Raw genomic sequence first — 18,535 nt, 5'->3', positions numbered from 1 at the left:
CTGTCAATGATTTGTTGAGTTGTCTATATTCCTCTTCGGCTCCTTGCAGTCTTTGAGCTGCTTCCTGATTCTCTCTTTCCATTTCCTGGCATCTTTGCAATGCCTTTGCCAAACTGGCTTGCAACTCTGATTCTCTCTCTATCTGCCTTTGGATTTGTTTTTGTAAAGTGTTGACTTCAAGCTTTATTTGCACTTCAATGGATTTAAGAGTTGCCATTTCACTTTCTGAGGCTATTGATTGTGCTCTTAGCCCGGTTAGCTTGGTCATCACCACATCCCAATCATTGGTGGGCGGGTGCAGGTCCACTGTATCAGTGGCCATATCCTTTAGCTCCACTAACCGTAGGCTCTGCATTTGCTCTTTGGGCCCCGTGCTTGCCAAGTCGAATGCGACTGTGGCAGCCTCTTCTTTTGTATATCCGGCAGCTAGTAGGTCTAGAAATGTGGTATACCTTGCTTCATTTTGCTCTGGCTGCTCACTTTTAGGCTTAGCCTCTTCTTTTGGTCCTTGCTCTTGGCTTTGTTCTTGCTTTGAATCTTCCTGATCTTCAGGTTTGTCTTGCTCCTCTTTCTCTTGAGTCTGTGGAGGGCTACGAGGAGGTGGTGAGGGCGGTGGGCCGATGGAGTTGTTGCCTTTTTCTTGAAATCCATGTCCGCCTTTGTCCTCCTCTCTCTCTCTCTCTTGGCCTTCCTGCTCCTCTAGCAATTGTCGTCGGACTTGCTCCACTTTCGCTTTTGTAAATGGTACATGTGGGATATTTTCCGATGTGGCATCCAGAATCTCAAAATTCTTAATATAGTCATCGAATCTGTCTCTGTGCACCCTTCGGGATGATCCCGACATTACTTCTAGAGATGGCTTCCATAGCTCATTCAAATCTCCTTTGAGGGCTCTTTCGGCCCTGAAACTTTACATCAGCCGCTCTAGCCGTGCTGCTTTCTATGATTTCGTCTCTTTTACTGGCACTTGGACAGATTCCTTATTTCCCTTCTTCAGCTCTGGCTGCTCTTCTTGCACGGTTTCTAATCGGCGTTTCAAACGGGTTGCCACTCTTGGTGCTTTGGGTTGTTCCTCTTCCTTATCTTCCTTGAGCCTCAGCCAGCTGTTCTGTGATGGAGGGTCGGGCCATCTTCCCTTGGCATGCAATGCTCCATAAATCACCTTCGTGATTAGCTCACCCGGCACGATGTATGTGGGGTTCTTGTTGCCCATCTTTACCAGATTATCATGTATATAAGCTGCATAATTGATTACCTTCGGCTTGCTCTTCTGCATTGCCTAGGTGAATGTTGTGGCAATTGCTGCAGGCAACATTCTGTACTTTTGTGGCCGCTTTGTACACATATGGAAATACTGATTGTATAGCTGACTCATGATTGCCACTTTGGGGTTGGCAATGTCTTCAAAAGTGTAGTTGCCTTTCTTTTCTGTGTACACCTTTACTTCGTCTCTTATTTTGGTTACATTATCCCCTTTGTTGGAGAGGTCTAGTGCAGCTGCCACTACTCTCTTTGTGATTAGAATCTCCGTGCCTGGCTTGCCTTGCAGATCCGTTACTCTGGCCACTCATCTTCCTTGATTGTCGTCACAAATTCCCATACTCTTTTTATGTCAATACCTGCCGTCACAGCTTCAAAATAATTGTGGAATCAATCTTCTCCAGATACTCTGCCATCTTGCTTCTGACGAACTCATTGAGCTCCCGCGGTAGCATTGGTAGCTCTATCACATTTCCTTCGGTGTCTTTGAACACGCCTTGGTAAATCTTTAGATCATTTGACTCTAGCAGGTCTTCTTGGATTCATGTGCTGGTTGGCTTTAGAGTTCCTTCTAGTATGACGAAGGGCTCTACTTTTTCTAAATAATCCTTTATGGTCATCCTTTTCTTCTTTGCCGGTGACTTTGCGGCTGCCATGGATCCTGTTGCACTCAGTAGTCTGAAGTTAGCATTTTTTCCATATCAGCTGAGAAACTGAGTTTTAACTATCCAAATGACTTGAAAATTGAAAATAAAACTTAAAAGGAACTAGGGAAACTGTACATGTGCTCACAGTGCAATTCTGGCCAAAAATTTTCATTTAGACATCCTATGGGTAGGATGTCTTTTTCATCAGATTTGGGTGATACTTGTCATGCTGGTGGTCCTTGGCCTGTACAACATGGCTATGTGCTTGGAATTGGGTTTGGGCATCAAAAAGTGTATTTTTGGATAGATTCAAGCTTTAGGCTCACAAATTGGGTAGAATCTCCACAACAGGTGACAAATGACATACAAATGGGTTGAAAATTGATATATGGGCTCCTTGCACCATGGTAATGGCTCCCATGATGTCATTCTTTGCACAGAAGGTCAAAAACATGCTTGAGACATCCTACGTGTAGGATGTCTATTTCATCAAAATGGCTTGGTATTTTTTCTGTGGGTAGTCCTTGGTATGTGGAACATGGCTATGTTCTTGGATTTTGATTTGGACAAGATTTGATGTTGGTAAGACCTTGTGTAGTGTTTTTGGGCTCAAAAAGTGTATCTTGAAGGTGTTGGGGGTCAAAAATGCTTAGAATGGCTTCAAACTTGATATATGAGTTCTTGAAGGTGATAAGAAAAGATCTGGAATGTAAAAATACCCTCTGTAGGCCAAAAATGTCAAATAGACATCCTACGCGTAGGATATCTACTTCATCAATGTTTGCAAGTAACCACACAGGTTGGTTGGCTATGTGCTCATGAATGTGTTGTGCAAGTTTCATGTGATTTGGACAAGTTTTGGTAGGTCTATGGCCCATTATTGCCTCTATGCCCTAACTTTACGGTTTTTCATGCATATGAGGTCAATGTTGGTCCAAATGTGATGAAACTTGGTGGCTAGCATGTAAAGGCTATTCAAAAAATGTGTGTGATGAGAAATGTTGATTTCTATGCCCATAAATGGCCTTGAGACATCCTACACGTAGGATGTCTCATGATGATTTTTTCATGGAAACTATCACTGGTGCCTGCCCTTAGTCCCCCTAAGTCCCTTTTAAGCCTAATTTCAACAAAAAAGTCAAATGGATAGAAAGTAACTCCCTGTGTGGATTTCAAAGCCTCCGAGCCGTTTTCTGACTTTTGGAGTGCTTTTCGGCAATGAAATTTCTTGATGTTGGTCTCCATAGCTTCCTGATCCCTTAGGGATCCTTGCTGTATGGTTTTTGTCGACTTTGGCTTCACCGGAGCTCCATTTGGCAATTTGTCGCTCTAGAAGCACCCGTAGTTGCGTTTACATGTCTTCGATGACTTGTGGTGGTCTACCGCCATAGGACTTGGTTGTTGATGGTCTAGGAAAGCCGCTCGTGAAGTTTGGTGGCAAACGGACATGCGGTTTGTCTGCGAGATCTATTTGACGCTTTGTGTGTCTGATGCCGTTTCTAAAGTTTAGTGCCGCTTTGGGTCACCTTTTGGTCATGTGGGCTACATAAACTTGTTGAGCATGTTGAGATGCTCCTACCCATGAATTTTGGTAGCATTTGGGCGCCTTTCCGCCGATTTCCCATTTGGTGGCCTCTTGCGGGATTCTAGGAATTAGGGTTTTTTTCGATGGTTTTCTACTGCCTTTGGACATCCAAGACTGGTCTCCTATGCTAGGGAAAGCTGCCGATGAAGTCTCATTGCTTTTGGGTTAGCCGCTAGGTGGCCACTTCTACTTGTAGGTCTCTACTGCCCGCTTTGTGTGTGAACCCTACGCTAGTTTTCGCAACAAAACGACAAACATGCGCAAAAAGCTCAAGGTGGTGAGCCTACCTCTCATGTCTGAAGCTCGTCGGGTAGTCATGGACGTCATAGAAGCTGCTGGAAGTTCCGCTCGCTCTAGGTGGCAGAAGCTCTTTCTCAAAGGTCAATAGTGAAAATGAGCTTAAAATGAAGTGAAAAATTCTTATAATAGGGGTTCCCGAACCACTTTACATGAAATTTGACATGTGCTCCCAACTTCTCGCGAGATGCGGTTTAGGCTCAAAAATTTCTTGGTTTGGACTTCATTTGCGCTGTTTACCAGAAATTTGGCATTTCGGTCAAAATCTAGCCAAAACACGCTTTCCGCTCCAGTCTCATAAATGCACCCCCACTATACCATAGGTTTTCCTATAGTCACTGATCATCCCCATATTTTTTGTTTTCATTACGATCGTTTTCACCTGCTTTTTGTATTTTTGAAGTTTTTTTGCCGAAAATTAGCAAAATTAAAAGGAAAATAGCAAATCAAACCCAAAAAATCCCCAAAAATCATAATAAATCAAAAACATCACCGCAAAACATTATATACACTTACATGCAATTGGCCGGATTTCTCCGTTTTACCAATATTTTGTCCGAAAAATGGCTATTTCTACTTATATACACACACCTAGGGGCTTGATTCGGCCTTTGGCCCCATATACCTGTAGATTCATGTTGTATAAGGGCATAAGTACTTGGGTTAGTCCAGAAAATTTTGCAATCAAACAACAACCCTTAAAAATAGTCAAAAATCATGCCCGTTTTTGCTCTTTCTTCTATTGGGTCCGCATTTGAGAATGCCTCCCCCATCCTAGCCAGAGTCCTCTCGGACGACAAGGTATCACCTCGGAGTATGTGCCGTGCATAGGCTGAAAAATTTGTGCTAATGCTTGGCCGTGTAATGTGGCCCTATTTTATGCATACTCGATCAATGCATGGAAAATTAATGTTGCGCAAGAGAAGGGTATAAGCAAGATGCTTATTGGCATTCGCCGTCAAGGTTTCCTGTTTTCTTTGCAAGTAACAACTGTAACTCTACTGCTCTCTGTTTAATTGTCTTTCTTGCAAAAGGCAATCACTTTGCGGCTACTGTTGATATGTGCGTATTTGTCTCTTTGGAGAGAATTGGCTTGGCCAGAATGGTCGTAGACCGTATCTCTTTTGCTTTCCATTGGTAGCTTGTCTTGGCCGGTTTAGGGTTTATTGCTACTGCATTGGGTGCCACTGTTTTGTTGTTGATGGGCACCCACATAAATTGGTTTGTTGGTTTCATATGCAGCTGTCTGTCTTCCGATGTTGCTTTGTACTGAAGGGAGTTCCTTTTGCTTCGGTTTCGGTATCCAAATGCGAGTTGCATTTGAGTTGTTGCTGAGCATTTTCTTTGGGATCCATATCTGTTTTATTCCCTTGGTTTTTGGTTGAATTATTTGCTTTGGCTGAATTGTTCCGTTGTCTTGTTTTCTGTCTGCCATGTCATTTCTATCCTTCCGCACCCATATTTGTTTTTCTCTTGTTGGTAACTCTGATCTGTTCACTGCGGTCGGTGACTTGTCATCCTTGTAGTGAGCAATGTGGGTTGTTACCTGTTTGTTAGCCTTGGGTATCATGTTGTTCTTTGGTGGCACCCCTGCTTTTGGCTCTTTTTCCAGTGATTGCATTGCTGGCAGCTGATTATTCCGAGGTTGCTGAGCAAAGGCTATTACCTGTTGTTCTTGTGCATGCTGAATTTTGACTGTATTCGCATTCCAATCTATCTGCACATTGTACTCTTTTTTCCAAGGTTGTCCCAATAACATATGGTGTTGTGTGCTTTCATCTTCGACTACATAAAATTTGTGTGGGTAAATATATTAATACATGCAATATAGTTGAGCCCAATGTTTTCAACGAATGTGATGTACTACTTTCCAGCACTTGTGGAGTAGGATGAAGTTGACCTGTGGACTTCAGTTGTTTGTATAATCCGTAAGAGATTAAATTTTCTTGAGCTCCAGAATCAAGCAATGCCGTTGATTCAACTTGATTGCTACCCACTTTGACTGCAATTATTGGCTCCACTGTGTCTTCATCAAACCTCGTTAGTCGAATGGCATTGATTCGCAATGGGACTCCACATTGTTGTTGTTGTCGCAGAAGTCTTCTTTTTGCAATGCGTTCTTTTGCTTCTACTTGAGGTTCTTCTCGTACCCTCTATTTCTCCTTCATTCGTTGTTTTCCTTGATGGATTTGTTGAAGCATGTCTTGTGTTAGTGGTAAATGATATTTCTTCAATCGACACCCACTAATCCAATTTGGCATTTCTTCACCTGCTAATGTAGCAAGCTTGATAGCTCCGCTTTGTGATAGATCACTAATCACAAAGGGTCCCATACCGGGTGAAAGCATGTATAGGTGGCATGGAAAGTAATGTCAAGGACATTGCTTTTTTGCGCTTAAAAGTGGGTGTTTTAAAAGTGCTTCAAATCTCAAAAAGAATATCACTCTCCTAAGGTACGTCAATTAAGTCTCCTAACGTACCACAATTAATGAGACTAAATGTAATTTACTGCTAAACACTGCGTTATTGTCCGCCGCTTCTTTCCCGCTACAACCTGTCTGAGCTTTCTTTGTCTCTGAGATCTCTCTTGGATCTCTATCTAGCTCCTCTCTGTCTCTCTCTCACAGAGCTCTTGCTGAGCTTTCTGTATCGCTCAGCCCTCTCTCTCTCTCTCTTTCTCTCTCTAAGCATGGCTCCTCTTGTGTCTGAGCTCGCGCTCATCTCTCTCTCTCTCTCTCTCAGCACTCTTTCTCTCTCTCTCTCTCTCTCTCTCTCTCTCACGAACTCTATCTCTATAGGTTCCTCTTCTAGTTGATGATTCTTGAGGTATGTAAACACTTATTATGCTTTGTTAGTATCTTGCTAATTAGTGCAAGAAGTGCCATGTATTAATTAAAAGTATAGCGTGTAGTTATGATTTGTATTGTATTTCTTGTAGAGCAATCCTTTGAAAGTACTACAACAATGGAGCACAGTGAAGAACTGTCTATCAGCTCATCGTCATTGAGTAGAGAAGCTCAACTTCAGCGCAGAAAATTAATGAGGGAACATTGGGATGCTCAGAAACGAAAGCAACGTAAGGCAACGGTCAACTTTGTGATGGAAAGCAATACAGGGGAGATGGATGAAAGAAGAAACGAAGGATATGTCAATCTATGGTACAACACTTTGATACATTAACCGTGGGAATGGATGCAAGTGGTAGGAATGAAATCTTTGATGAACTTCTTCAACATCCTTGCTTCCTTACTATGCATAGTAAATCCAAAGAGTTGGAAGCAATTATGCTAAGAAACATCCACAACACTTTGAATCATGTGAAGGTCCCAAGATCTTCATACGAGTTTTTTGTGAAGAAATCAGCAATGATGATGTTGGTGATTGGTGGAAGCAAGGAGCAAAACACTAACATGAGCATACCGCAAGATGCCAAGATTATGGGGATCCACAAAAGAAACTTATATTCAACCAAACATCACTTAATAGTGTCAAGTGAATCCGATGGTTCGTTCCTTGCATCTACGTGTCATAGAGATGATGCACGGAGAACTCACATCACTCAAACTGTTAAAGACATAGATAGTCTTTCAATTTTGGACGGATGAGACGAGGGTGTCCCCCAACAAGAAAGATGTTTGCAATAAGAGACTAGCTTAGATGTTCATATGTAAAGCATCCAATCCACCTTCTTGAGGAGCCTCAGGTAATTGATATATTTTTTTAGCACTTTTTATTGGTGCTACAACTCATATTCCTGCTACAACATTATGTTTCTATACCACTTTTTATTGGTGCTACAACTCATTACTGCCACAACATTATGTTTCGATACTTCTTTTTATTAGTGCTACAGCTTGTTTTGGTGTTTTGCACCACTTTCTAGTGGTGCTGCAACATTAAAAAGTGGCGAAACATTACTATACTGGTCTCTAATTGTATTTGAACCACTTATAAAATTTGATCAATAGTTCTAAATGTTTTTGAAGCACTTTTACTTGTGTTTCCACACCACTTTTTAGTGTGTTTGAACCAGTTTTTAATGTTTAAGAAACAATTTTTACTAGAAATGCACCAACGCTTCACTGTAAACCCTACAAAGTGGTGTTCACCCACTAAAAAGTCTTGTTTACCCAATGCTAATAGACGTGTTTTACAAACTCGTAGGGGTATTACAGGTGCAAACATTTTTGGTGGTGCAGCTCACTTTTTCCAATTGATGTAGCAGCTTTTAGTCATGGTGCAACAATTATAGTAGTGCCATAGACTTTTTTCTGCTGTTGCACGAATGGTGCCCACCACCTTATGATGGTAACCAAAACCATATTAGTGGAGTTTGAACACATTTTGTTAGTAAACACTTACAAGTGCTGTCACACCACAATGAAGCGGTGCACACAACACTTACACGTATAAAAACCACTTTCACGTGGTGTCTGACCGCATTCAAGTGGTGAGAAGCCACTTTCATGTGCTAAGTCACTACGTCAGTCCATCACTCCATGCAAGCGGTGAGGCACCACTCCCAAGTGGTGTGACACCACTTTCAAGTAGTAACTAAAACCTTATCACTGCAATCAAGCGGAAAGTTCCCGCTTTCAAGTGGCCAGACACCGCATTCAAGTGACAAGAAAACGCGTTAAAGTGGTCACTACCCACTTTAAACTAGTTTCTCACCACTCTCAAGTGGTCATCAAGTGGTGAGACACCACTTTCATGTGCAAAGTACTATGTTAGTCATCACTCCATGCAAGTGGTGAGACACCACTTTCAAGTGGCCGAACACCGCATTCCAATGACTTGAATCCGCGTTCAAGTGGTGACTGCCCACTTTGAACTAGTTGCTCACCATTCTCAAGTGGTCATCAAGTGGTGAGATACCACTTTCAAGTGATAGCTTAAACCTGGTCACTGCAATCAAGTGGCAAGCTCCCGCTTTCAAGTAGCCAGACACCGCATTCAAGTGACCAGAATCAGCGTTCAAGTGGTGACTGCCCACTTTGAAGTATTTGCTCACTAATTTCAAGTGGTCATCAAGTGGTGAGACACCACTTTCATGTGCTAAGTCACTACGTCAGTCATCACTCCATGCAAGTGATGAGGCACCACTCCCAAGTGGCAAGACACCACTTTCAAGTGGTAGCTAAAACCTTGTCACTGCAATCAAGCAGCAAGTTCCCGCTTTCAAGTGGCCAGAAACCGCATTCAAGTGACCAGGATTTGCGTTCAAGTGGTGACTGCCCACTTTGAAGTAGTTGCTCATCACTCTCAAGTGGTCATGAAGCACTTTTCACAAGAGCTCCTCCACTTCCAAGTTGTGTTGGACCACTATCTAGTTCTGATGCTGGACTGTCGCCTAGTATTTTGTCCCTCCCAGCTACTTTTTAAGTGCTAGATTTTAATTGGTGACTGGCCACTTTGAACTAGTCGCTCACCACTCTAAAGTGGTCATCATACACTTTTCACAAGAGCTCCTCCACTTTCAAGTTGTGTTGGACTACTATCTAGTGCTAATGCTGGTCTGTCGCCTAGTATTTTGTCCCTCCCAGCTACTTTTTAAGGGCTAGTTCTGAACTTCCCCATAACTTTCATGTCCTTACTCACCACTTTTTAATCGTTGCCCACCATATTCAGCAGTGCACACCATTTTTTATTGGCGGCTCATCATCGTCAAGTGGTTTGAATTCACTTTTAAGTCGTGCCAAACCACTTTTTAGTTACGTTGAATGCGGTTTCTCACCATTATTAATTTATCCTCACACAACCTCTTAATATTCTACCTTTTTTGTATGGTTACTAGTTTCTACACTAATTTGTATTTGTGGTGCATTATTTTCACAGGTAAAACAATACTACTGAATGTATCATTACTAGTTTTTAGTGATATAGAATCACTTTTTAATGTTTTGAAACAATTTAACCAGTTTTGAATGCTAAGTTTATTTTTAACATTTGTATACATGTATATTGTAGTTGGAGCTTTATTTAAGATTCAAGACAAAGTATGCAGATATTCAGATTTTGCAACGTTGCTTCGAGTCTATGAAACCGTTCTTTGTCCGAAAATTGAGGGATCGCTACACCTGCTGTTGTATTGTGCATGTACAAATGATTTTCCTTAAAGAGGCAGTAAATCACACGCGAACTCGAAGTTTTGATCTTCATGGTTCTTGTTGCATGTGTAACTGCCCTATATGCCTTCATCATGATGAAGTTGTCAACCATGGATGTCTTGCATACAAAAATGCAAGTATGAGTACCACTTCACTGTTGGAGTCTATACTCTGCCCTATACTTGCAGAACATAGTTTCCATAGCTACCAATGCTTAATGGGAACATGCAATGCATGCGGTGTAGGTAATATTCAGATCTGTCCAAGAGAAGAAGTTGAGCAGAGTAAGCAAGTATCTGTGAAGTTTTTTGAAAATATAGTGGGTGCTACTGGATTAAACAATGAAGCTAGAAAGAGCACTATGAAAGACATTGTCCACAAGAAAATGCTGCCTAGAGAACTTTTGTCACCTTATTTGTGCAGCATGATTTTCTCTTACATGCTCAATGGTTGAGAGATCAAGGGCTAAGCTTTAAAACACATTGGGTTTGGTCAGATGGTGCAGCTTCACAATTTAAAGCAAAGCGACCGTTTTACTTTGTTGCTAGATATTGGAGCCTTACTAGCATGGAAATGAATTGGAATTTTTTTTTCTCAGGACATGGAAAGGGCATGATGGGGCTGGGGATATCATTAAAAGGGCTCTAACTCATGAGCAATTGAAGCAAAATAGCATGCGGTTGACTTGTGCAGTTGAAGTTGTCTCCTTTTTGAGAATGCATCTCAGTACTGGAGCAACTACTATGTATGACAAGCAAAAGAGGGAGGTCAGTAGGGTGTTCTGGGAGGTCAAGCTAGGCGATGTTCAGCGATCCCATCAATGGGACTGCAAACCATTGAAGGGCTCAAGAGCAATGAACTGTGTGAATGGGTATTCTGAGAACAACACTTGTGCATTGCAATCAAAACAATTGTCATGATTTTTTTTTCCCTTGCAGGCTTGGCCATTGGAGAAAATGTATGAACAGATTACATGTGGAGACGTGGCAATATCACACTTTGGAGCCACTTGCTAATGATTCCCAGTCATACGGAGACTCAGACGATGAGGATTTCCATGGTGCCACTTATGCAGGTCATTATGACTCCTTAAGAGATGCTCTCACACCTGGAGACAATTTTGCTGTCACTTCTGAAGAGAATAATGAGGAGGCTGTTGACTTCTATATTTTGAAGTGTGTAGTAGCTAAGGGCCTAACAACTAATGAGAAAATTAATGCATGGGCAACAAGATAGAGAAGCATACTTATATGGTCATGGGCCATTGGTATAAATCCCTACAAGCAAACTTGTATGAGCTGTGGGATAACAAGCCAGTAGTTTTCATATATTCCCACTTGATTAGGGCAATAAAGTTCCCTATGGAGCCTATAGTGCTCGATGGCATAGGAGAAGTGTTCGAACTTTCCAATGAAAACCATGAGGCAATATACAATAGCATGCCCTTTTAATTGTAAATCAAATCTGATTTTATATCATCTAGTGAAAGATTGAACAAGATGGAATTGGTGTAAACGTGTTGCAGTTTCAGAAAAACTCAATAAAAATTTACCCCTTTTTAGTGGTACTAAAGTGGTTTAGCACCACTAAAAAGTGGTTTAGCCCCACTAAAAAGTGGTTAAGAATGTTTCACCACTCCCCCCAAACATCACCATTAAATGGTGTTGCAGTTCCAGAAAAACTGTTGCAATAACATAATAAAAATTTAACCACGTTTTAGGGGTTTAGCACCACTAAAAAGTGGTTCTGAGACATTCAGAAGTGTAGAGACATGTATAGTGTAGAGACAGTAAAGTGCCAGAACTTCTGTATATTACAAAAAGTATATTACAACAATTATCCAGAAACGTCTACATATCCACCAAGAATGTACAATATATAACATTTCTGGCACTTCCGGATGTACAATCTCATTCATCTCCATTTATAACAAAGTGCTCAAAGACTAGACTCAAAAGTTCATCTTTGGAATTGCTGATGGGGTTTTCCTTTGTATACTCCAGGGTATTGGGGGTTAGTGCCCATCTGCACAGCCATGGCAACAGTGTGTGCATGAGGTAATCAAGGTCTTGTTCTTCATCAAAAGGATCAAAGGTGGGTGGACATATACAGTTGTCCCAGACATTGCGCAGATTTTTATATCTGGAGTCATCTACCAGCAATGTCCGAGAGGAGTCGTATTCTGGAAACTTGTTCCAGACATGGTAAAGGGGCTTGAAAGACACAGGTTCACCTACAAGGTCTCTTGGAGCTCCAACAATCTCTTTAAACTACGACCACTTTTCACATTGCCAGTTTGAGAAGAGATCACTAAAGTAATAAGTCCTATGTTCCCATATGTCTGGCCAACATGTACTGAGGATATGCTCAATGTTAGCAGCAGTACAAGTGCTCCAAATCATTGCATCTGCTATTTGCCTCAAATCCCAAACAAATTGCTCAACATCTCTACAGTAGTAGATCCACAACTTCTCGTCCACTCTTTTTAGTTTAACTCTGTCGGAAGTTGGGCGTGGAGGGTGTTTAAGTTGTCCAGTCTTTGGATCACGTTTGGTTACATCTCGTTTCACGAATAGTCCATCGAGATCAAGGATGATGAGCTTTTTGATCTTGGAGAAATTCGAAACAAGATATCCCCATCCAGGGCAGTTTGGCAAAATCTCCTCAATTTCGGGGCAAACTGTTGGTTCCTGGTCTTCCTCTACTTTATCTGGTGTTACATCTGCATCCTGCTCTGCATCCTGCTTAGCTGCTATGTCTTCAACCTTCTCATCTAGTTCTTGAACATCTCCAATCCAGCTAATTTTTGCCATAGACAAGTACCATGCCTTAAAAACCTCAATCAGAGTGACATATTAACCTTTTCAAAATACACTTGAAAAGTATACCTTCCAGGCTATTGATTTCCATTTCATTAATTTCCTGAACTTCTATGGCAACAGTCCACTTAGCAGGAGATACTGGAGAGAAAAAATAAGCTCTACTTGAAGATGCTGATGATGATGTCGGAAAGAACAATACGAGTACAATAAATAGACAGTCAATGAACAATATGAGTACAATAAATAGACAATCAATGAGCAATAAACAACTAGTGAACGAAAAATAAAGCCGTCGTTTCATTATCATCAAAATGAGGGTACAAAGACAAAATTACAAAAAGTCTACAAAGCACAAAAGGTTAATAGGGGCTACAGAAGTTTCTTGCGGGACTTTGGTTTGGGAGGTTTAAGGTTGGGTGCTTGGAGGTTAGTCTTTTTCCGAGCAGATGAAGGCTCCTTGGATTTTTTACCTCTTGGAGTAGGCTCTTGAGACTCGGATGCAACCTTAGCTTTTTTCTTTGGTGTGGCACGCTCTTCAGTGTTGCTCCTCTTTTTCCTACGCCCCAAAATCTCTCCACAAACCTCTGAAATAAGAAGTTCTGAGTCCTCATCAGACAAGTTCACTGTTGTATCCTTTTCAATTGGCTTCTCAGATGATTTTTCAGCGTCCTCTACGTCCTTGTTCATTGCAAGTTCTGGCTTCAGAGGCACCTTGGCTGACTCCTTGGATGCGTCACCTTGAGCTCCCACTACATCTGCCCTTTTTTTAGCCCTTTTTTTTGCCTTTTGTTGGTCCGGAGTGTCTTCACCTGCTTGTTTCTAGGATGCATTCTTATCCCCGCACCCACCACACATGCTATCAATATTGGGCTTGCGTGATGACCCAGCTTGGGAGTGTGCTACATAAAAGACAATGTAATAATACTCAATATTAAGTTATGTGAACATTCAAAGAGAAGAATGTTCCACAGAATATTACCAATTCCATCAACAGGAGATCCAAAGATGCCTTCCATTGGATCTTTCTCTGCAATTACATGGAGAAAAGATACAAAATGGTCAAGAAATGAATCTACAATCAGATTCATATCATAAGGTATAAAAACATCAATAACATGTACCAACATGCTCATCCATGTTTGCCTCTCCAGGTGCCAGCAGCTTCGAAGCATATTTTAAAGGTTCCTCACATCCATGAAATAGACACTGGCTGGCAGACTTACAGGCAGTTACAAAACAAAGTGGGTGATACGGATGTTGACACCGGAGCATGTAGACACCGGTAACAATAGCCTGCATGATAGACATCCCAGAAGCAACACAATCACCTAATTGCACACAGCTATTGTCCGATCCCAAATGAATAGGCGGCCTGACAGGAAGGATAGGCATTCTTGACTTGAACAAATTAATAATCGTTTCCACAAATCAAAGGTGCCCTGTCGCCACTTCTACTTCCCATAACAAAGTGTCATGCTGACCCTGTAAAAAAATAGCACTGCATACTTTATAAAACAGTATAAGTGTTTGTGCATTACTTTCAAGAGTCTTCATCACTTTATGTGGTACCAATTAAGAGTGTTATATAAACACATTTAAGTGGTCTTTTACCATATAAAATGGTCTCTAACCATTTTTTTCTAAGTAGAGTTTAACCACTTTTAAGTAATATCAACTATTTCTAGGTGAATCAATCAAGCTTACATACCTATAACTGTGCTGCCTCTTCACCTAGGTTATCGAGATTGTGCACTTAAATATGAAGTCCCATGTCTTTGAGAGCCTCCTTTCTGATTTGAATCAAGGTCTCAAGCTTTGCCATTGCTTCCTCATTTGGTACAAGCCCAGCCTTATGCAACTTGAGTTCCTCCATATCCTTGTTCAGTCTCTCTACGATCTTGGCGGCACCTCGCGTCAAACCAACCTGCTCATCTCTCTTTGTCTTTGATTGATCTAAAGCAATTTTTATTGCTTCGAGACATTGCTGCTTCTCTTTTAACTTTTCAACAGCATTAGCCTTCATGTTAGAAATAGCTGCTACATCAGCCGTTGATGCAGAAAATGTAGTTGAGGAAACATTTGACATTCCAAATGTTTCCATTGAGCCAAAGGCCCGCTTCTTTAGAAATTCCTCCTTAGCCTGCCCTGAAAATTGATGTCCACCTGAGTATGTCTTCCAGTCAAAGCATGTGCCAGTACTGTCAGTGTAATTAGGCATATTTTCTGCATTAAATTTCCACTCGCTTCCAAGACATGGACCATTTGTGGACCTCCATTTCTCCAATTTACTATTTAAAGTTTTCTGTTGGCGTAACATTTTGATAACACCTTCAGCATACACAGCCAATGCAACTAAACCTTCAGAATCTTCAATGGCCTTGCACTTCTACCTCCTTGTTTGGGGGAGCTCCCTGATATACTTTGTGGTATAGCAGGAGACATTCTTCATACATTTTAGGCCTCAGCCCCTTTAAATGCATCTTCTCCTTTTTGTGGCGCTTGTAAACCCATACACTAAGCCACTCCTCATCTGAGAAATCATCATCACGTAGGAGCTTCGGATCCTGGCCAACCAAGCATAGCCCATATTCGCTATGAAAATCTTCCTTGGTGAAGCAAAATTTTGTTTGAGTGGGTAAGGCCACTCGTGGTACTGTCCACCTCCCTGTAAAAACATATAAGAATGCATGTTAGTATGTAATGAGCCATAATTAAAATTGTTTTATCAACAATAAGAAGTGGTTGAAATGATTTCTGCACCATTCTCAGTGGTACTACAAAATTTTTAAGTGGTGGTGTACCACTAAATGGTTCTCAACCACTTAAAACTGGTTAGGTAACACTAAAAAGTCCTGCTACACCACTATTTTCTAGTGATACATCCCCTTTTGGTGTTTCTTCACCACTTAAAGTGGTGCTCCAGCACATAAAAGTGGGCTGAACCACTGTTCAGTTGTGCTACACCGATGTGAATTGTTGTACACAACTTAAAATTGGTGCTACACTCCTAAAAAGTGGTGCTACACCAATAGAATGTGGTATCTCCTTGTAAAGCTTCATCACTTAAAAGCACTTAACCACCACTTTTAGCAAAGATGTAGAACTAACGATTATTGCACTTTTGTAAAGCATCACTAAAAAGTGGTTCTACAGGATTGAAAGTGGTTGACCATCACGCACCACCACTTAAATGTGATTTGAACCACAAAAAGTGGTGACCACCACTTTATTGGTGTTTACCACTTTATACCAAATAACGTTCAAGTTAAGAAGCACCACTTTTCAGTGGTCCTACACACTTTTAAGGTACCGAATAACGTTCTAGTTAAGAAGCACCACTTTATAGTGATGTTCACCACTTTATAGTGGTCTTCACCACTATAAACACCACTTAAATGTGATTTGAACCACAAAAAGTGGTGAGCACCACTTTATTGGTGTTTACCACTTTAAACCAAATAACGTTCAGGTTAAAAAGCACCACTTTTCATTGGTTTTACACACTTTTAAGGTACCGAATAACGTTCTAGTTAAGAAGCACCACTTTATAGTTGTGTTTACCACTAGAAAGTGGTGCTTCTTAACTAGAACGTTATTCGGTACCTTAAAAGTGTGTAAAACCACTGAAAAGTGGTGCACCATCGTGATGCTTCGCTTAAAAGTGATGCTTCACCACAAAATAGTTAGGGTTTTCCACTGGAAAGTGATGCACCCATTGTATCGCCAGTTTTTACTAGAACCTTACCTCTTTTTAGTGTTGCTCAGCACTTTAAAGTGGTCCAGTACACTTTTAAGAGATGGTGCACCATATCAGCATAACTATGTAGTGATGCAACCATGGTTTCTACCCAACTTTAAAGGGTGCTGCAGGTGCACCACTTCAACACAGCCTATCAGTGGTGTTGTACCCATAAAAAGTGGGGTTCACCCATTTGATATTTACTAGTGGTGTGCACACGACTTTTTCCTAATAAAGCAACACTTTAATTGAATCCATGGGGGAAATATCTGCATCTAACCTGCTGAACATTTTGCTTCTTAGGTGTACCCTTGGGGGACTCGGAAGTTCTTTTTGTAGCATGCATGTGCAAAAAATTCAAAAATTTTACAAGACATAAAACCAATTTTAGAAATGCATGCATGATGCATCTAACCTGTTTTGATAGGCGACTCCTGCATAGAGCTCTTTCCCTTCCTAGGTGTACCCTTGTCAGAGTCTGAAGGTCCTTTTGTAGCCTGGTTATTCATCCTGAAAAAATCACAAATGCCACATAGATACAAGATCAATAGTTAAATGCATTCATGCTTGAACCTGCATGATGCATTCGTATAAGCATGCACACACAGTTGATAAAATCTGCATTCATGCTTCAAGCTGCATGATGCATTTTTATAAAGCATTCACAAGGGTGATCAATTAGATGTGCACAATGCATATACATTCAAGAAATAAATTCTAAACTTACACATGCATCATTAATAGTTACAATCCATGATTATCTTGCCACCCAACAGAGGGCAGAACATATCGCCAAGAGTTGAACCTGGGTCCTTACGCACCCACCCATTCACTTTAACCACTAGGCCAAGCCCCCTTTGGTTATCTTGCCACACATTCAGAGACAAGCATACAACGCTTCTACATCTGCATGAAGCATGTTAAAACATGGATCAATGCTACCTGGAAATGCTACCTAGGAAAACCAGCCACATTCAAATTCAACCAACATTCGAGATAGAATGCTTCAAGCTACATGATGACACATACGTGTTGCTGCTGGGATTTTTACTGAAGTTGATGACCAGCCCAGCAAAAAGTACTCCTTCTGAATTTGCTTGTTGTTGTTGTGATGTTGCTGCTTGTTGTTTCGGCTAGTAGAGAAACGCAAAGGAGGGAGGAAAGAGGGAATCAGAAACTTGAATGGCACTGGTGAGACAGAGAGAGGGGGGAGGAACGAGTGAGACAAAGTGGGAGGGACGAGACTCGAGAGAATATTTGCATTAAGTGCTTGAACATACCTTGAGGTGATCATTAATGAGTAAGCGCTTTCACTTAGTACACGTCAAATTTTAACCCTTTTTTTCCATAAATTTTGAATTTAATCCCACTATTTCAAACGCCTAAACCGCCCATTTTCTCAACCCCAAAAACCATATACTATATAGTGGCAAAAGCGGTCCACCTATACATGCTTTCACCCTCCCTCGCTTTTTAAGTTTCTTGGCATGTTGCTTCAGGGTATAAACAAGTACATAATCACCAGTTTTGAACTCTTTCGTGCGCACATGCTTTTCAAAAAACTCTTTTTGTCTTCTCTTTTTAGCATAGATCGAAGCTACAGCTCTCAAGTGAAGTTCATCTAGCTTTTCAAGATCATCTATTCTTGAAGAGAGCTCATGCCCTGTCCTTCTAAGCGTTTCGCTACTCGTAGAGTTGGAATTAAAAACTCTATGGGTACTATAGCATTTAGACCAAACACCATGTTGTACGGTGTTGTTCCTATCGAGGTTTTGTAAGCTACCCTGTATGCCCATAGTGTTGAGTGTAGCTACTAATCCCAATTTTTTCTTGACTCTGACACAATTTAATTAGAACCGTGCATAGTGTTTTATTTGTGGCCTCAGCTTGTCCATTTTCCTGTGGATGGTATGGAGCAGATTTCCTATGTATGACCATGAATTCCTCTAGCAGCTATTCAATGACTTCATCAAGAAAATGTGGTCCACGATCACTGACAATTTCTATTGGTAAACCGTATCATACAAAAACATTCTCATACAAAAATTGTGCAGTGGTTCGTGCATCTACTTTTT

Source organism: Adiantum capillus-veneris, chromosome 11 (genome assembly GCF_014529385.1).
Source record: "Adiantum capillus-veneris isolate H3 chromosome 11, ASM1452938v2, whole genome shotgun sequence".
Lineage (NCBI taxonomy): Eukaryota > Viridiplantae > Streptophyta > Polypodiopsida > Polypodiales > Pteridaceae > Adiantum > Adiantum capillus-veneris.
The sequence above is the reverse complement of the archived record's forward strand: the minus strand, read 5'-3'. Positions refer to the sequence as shown.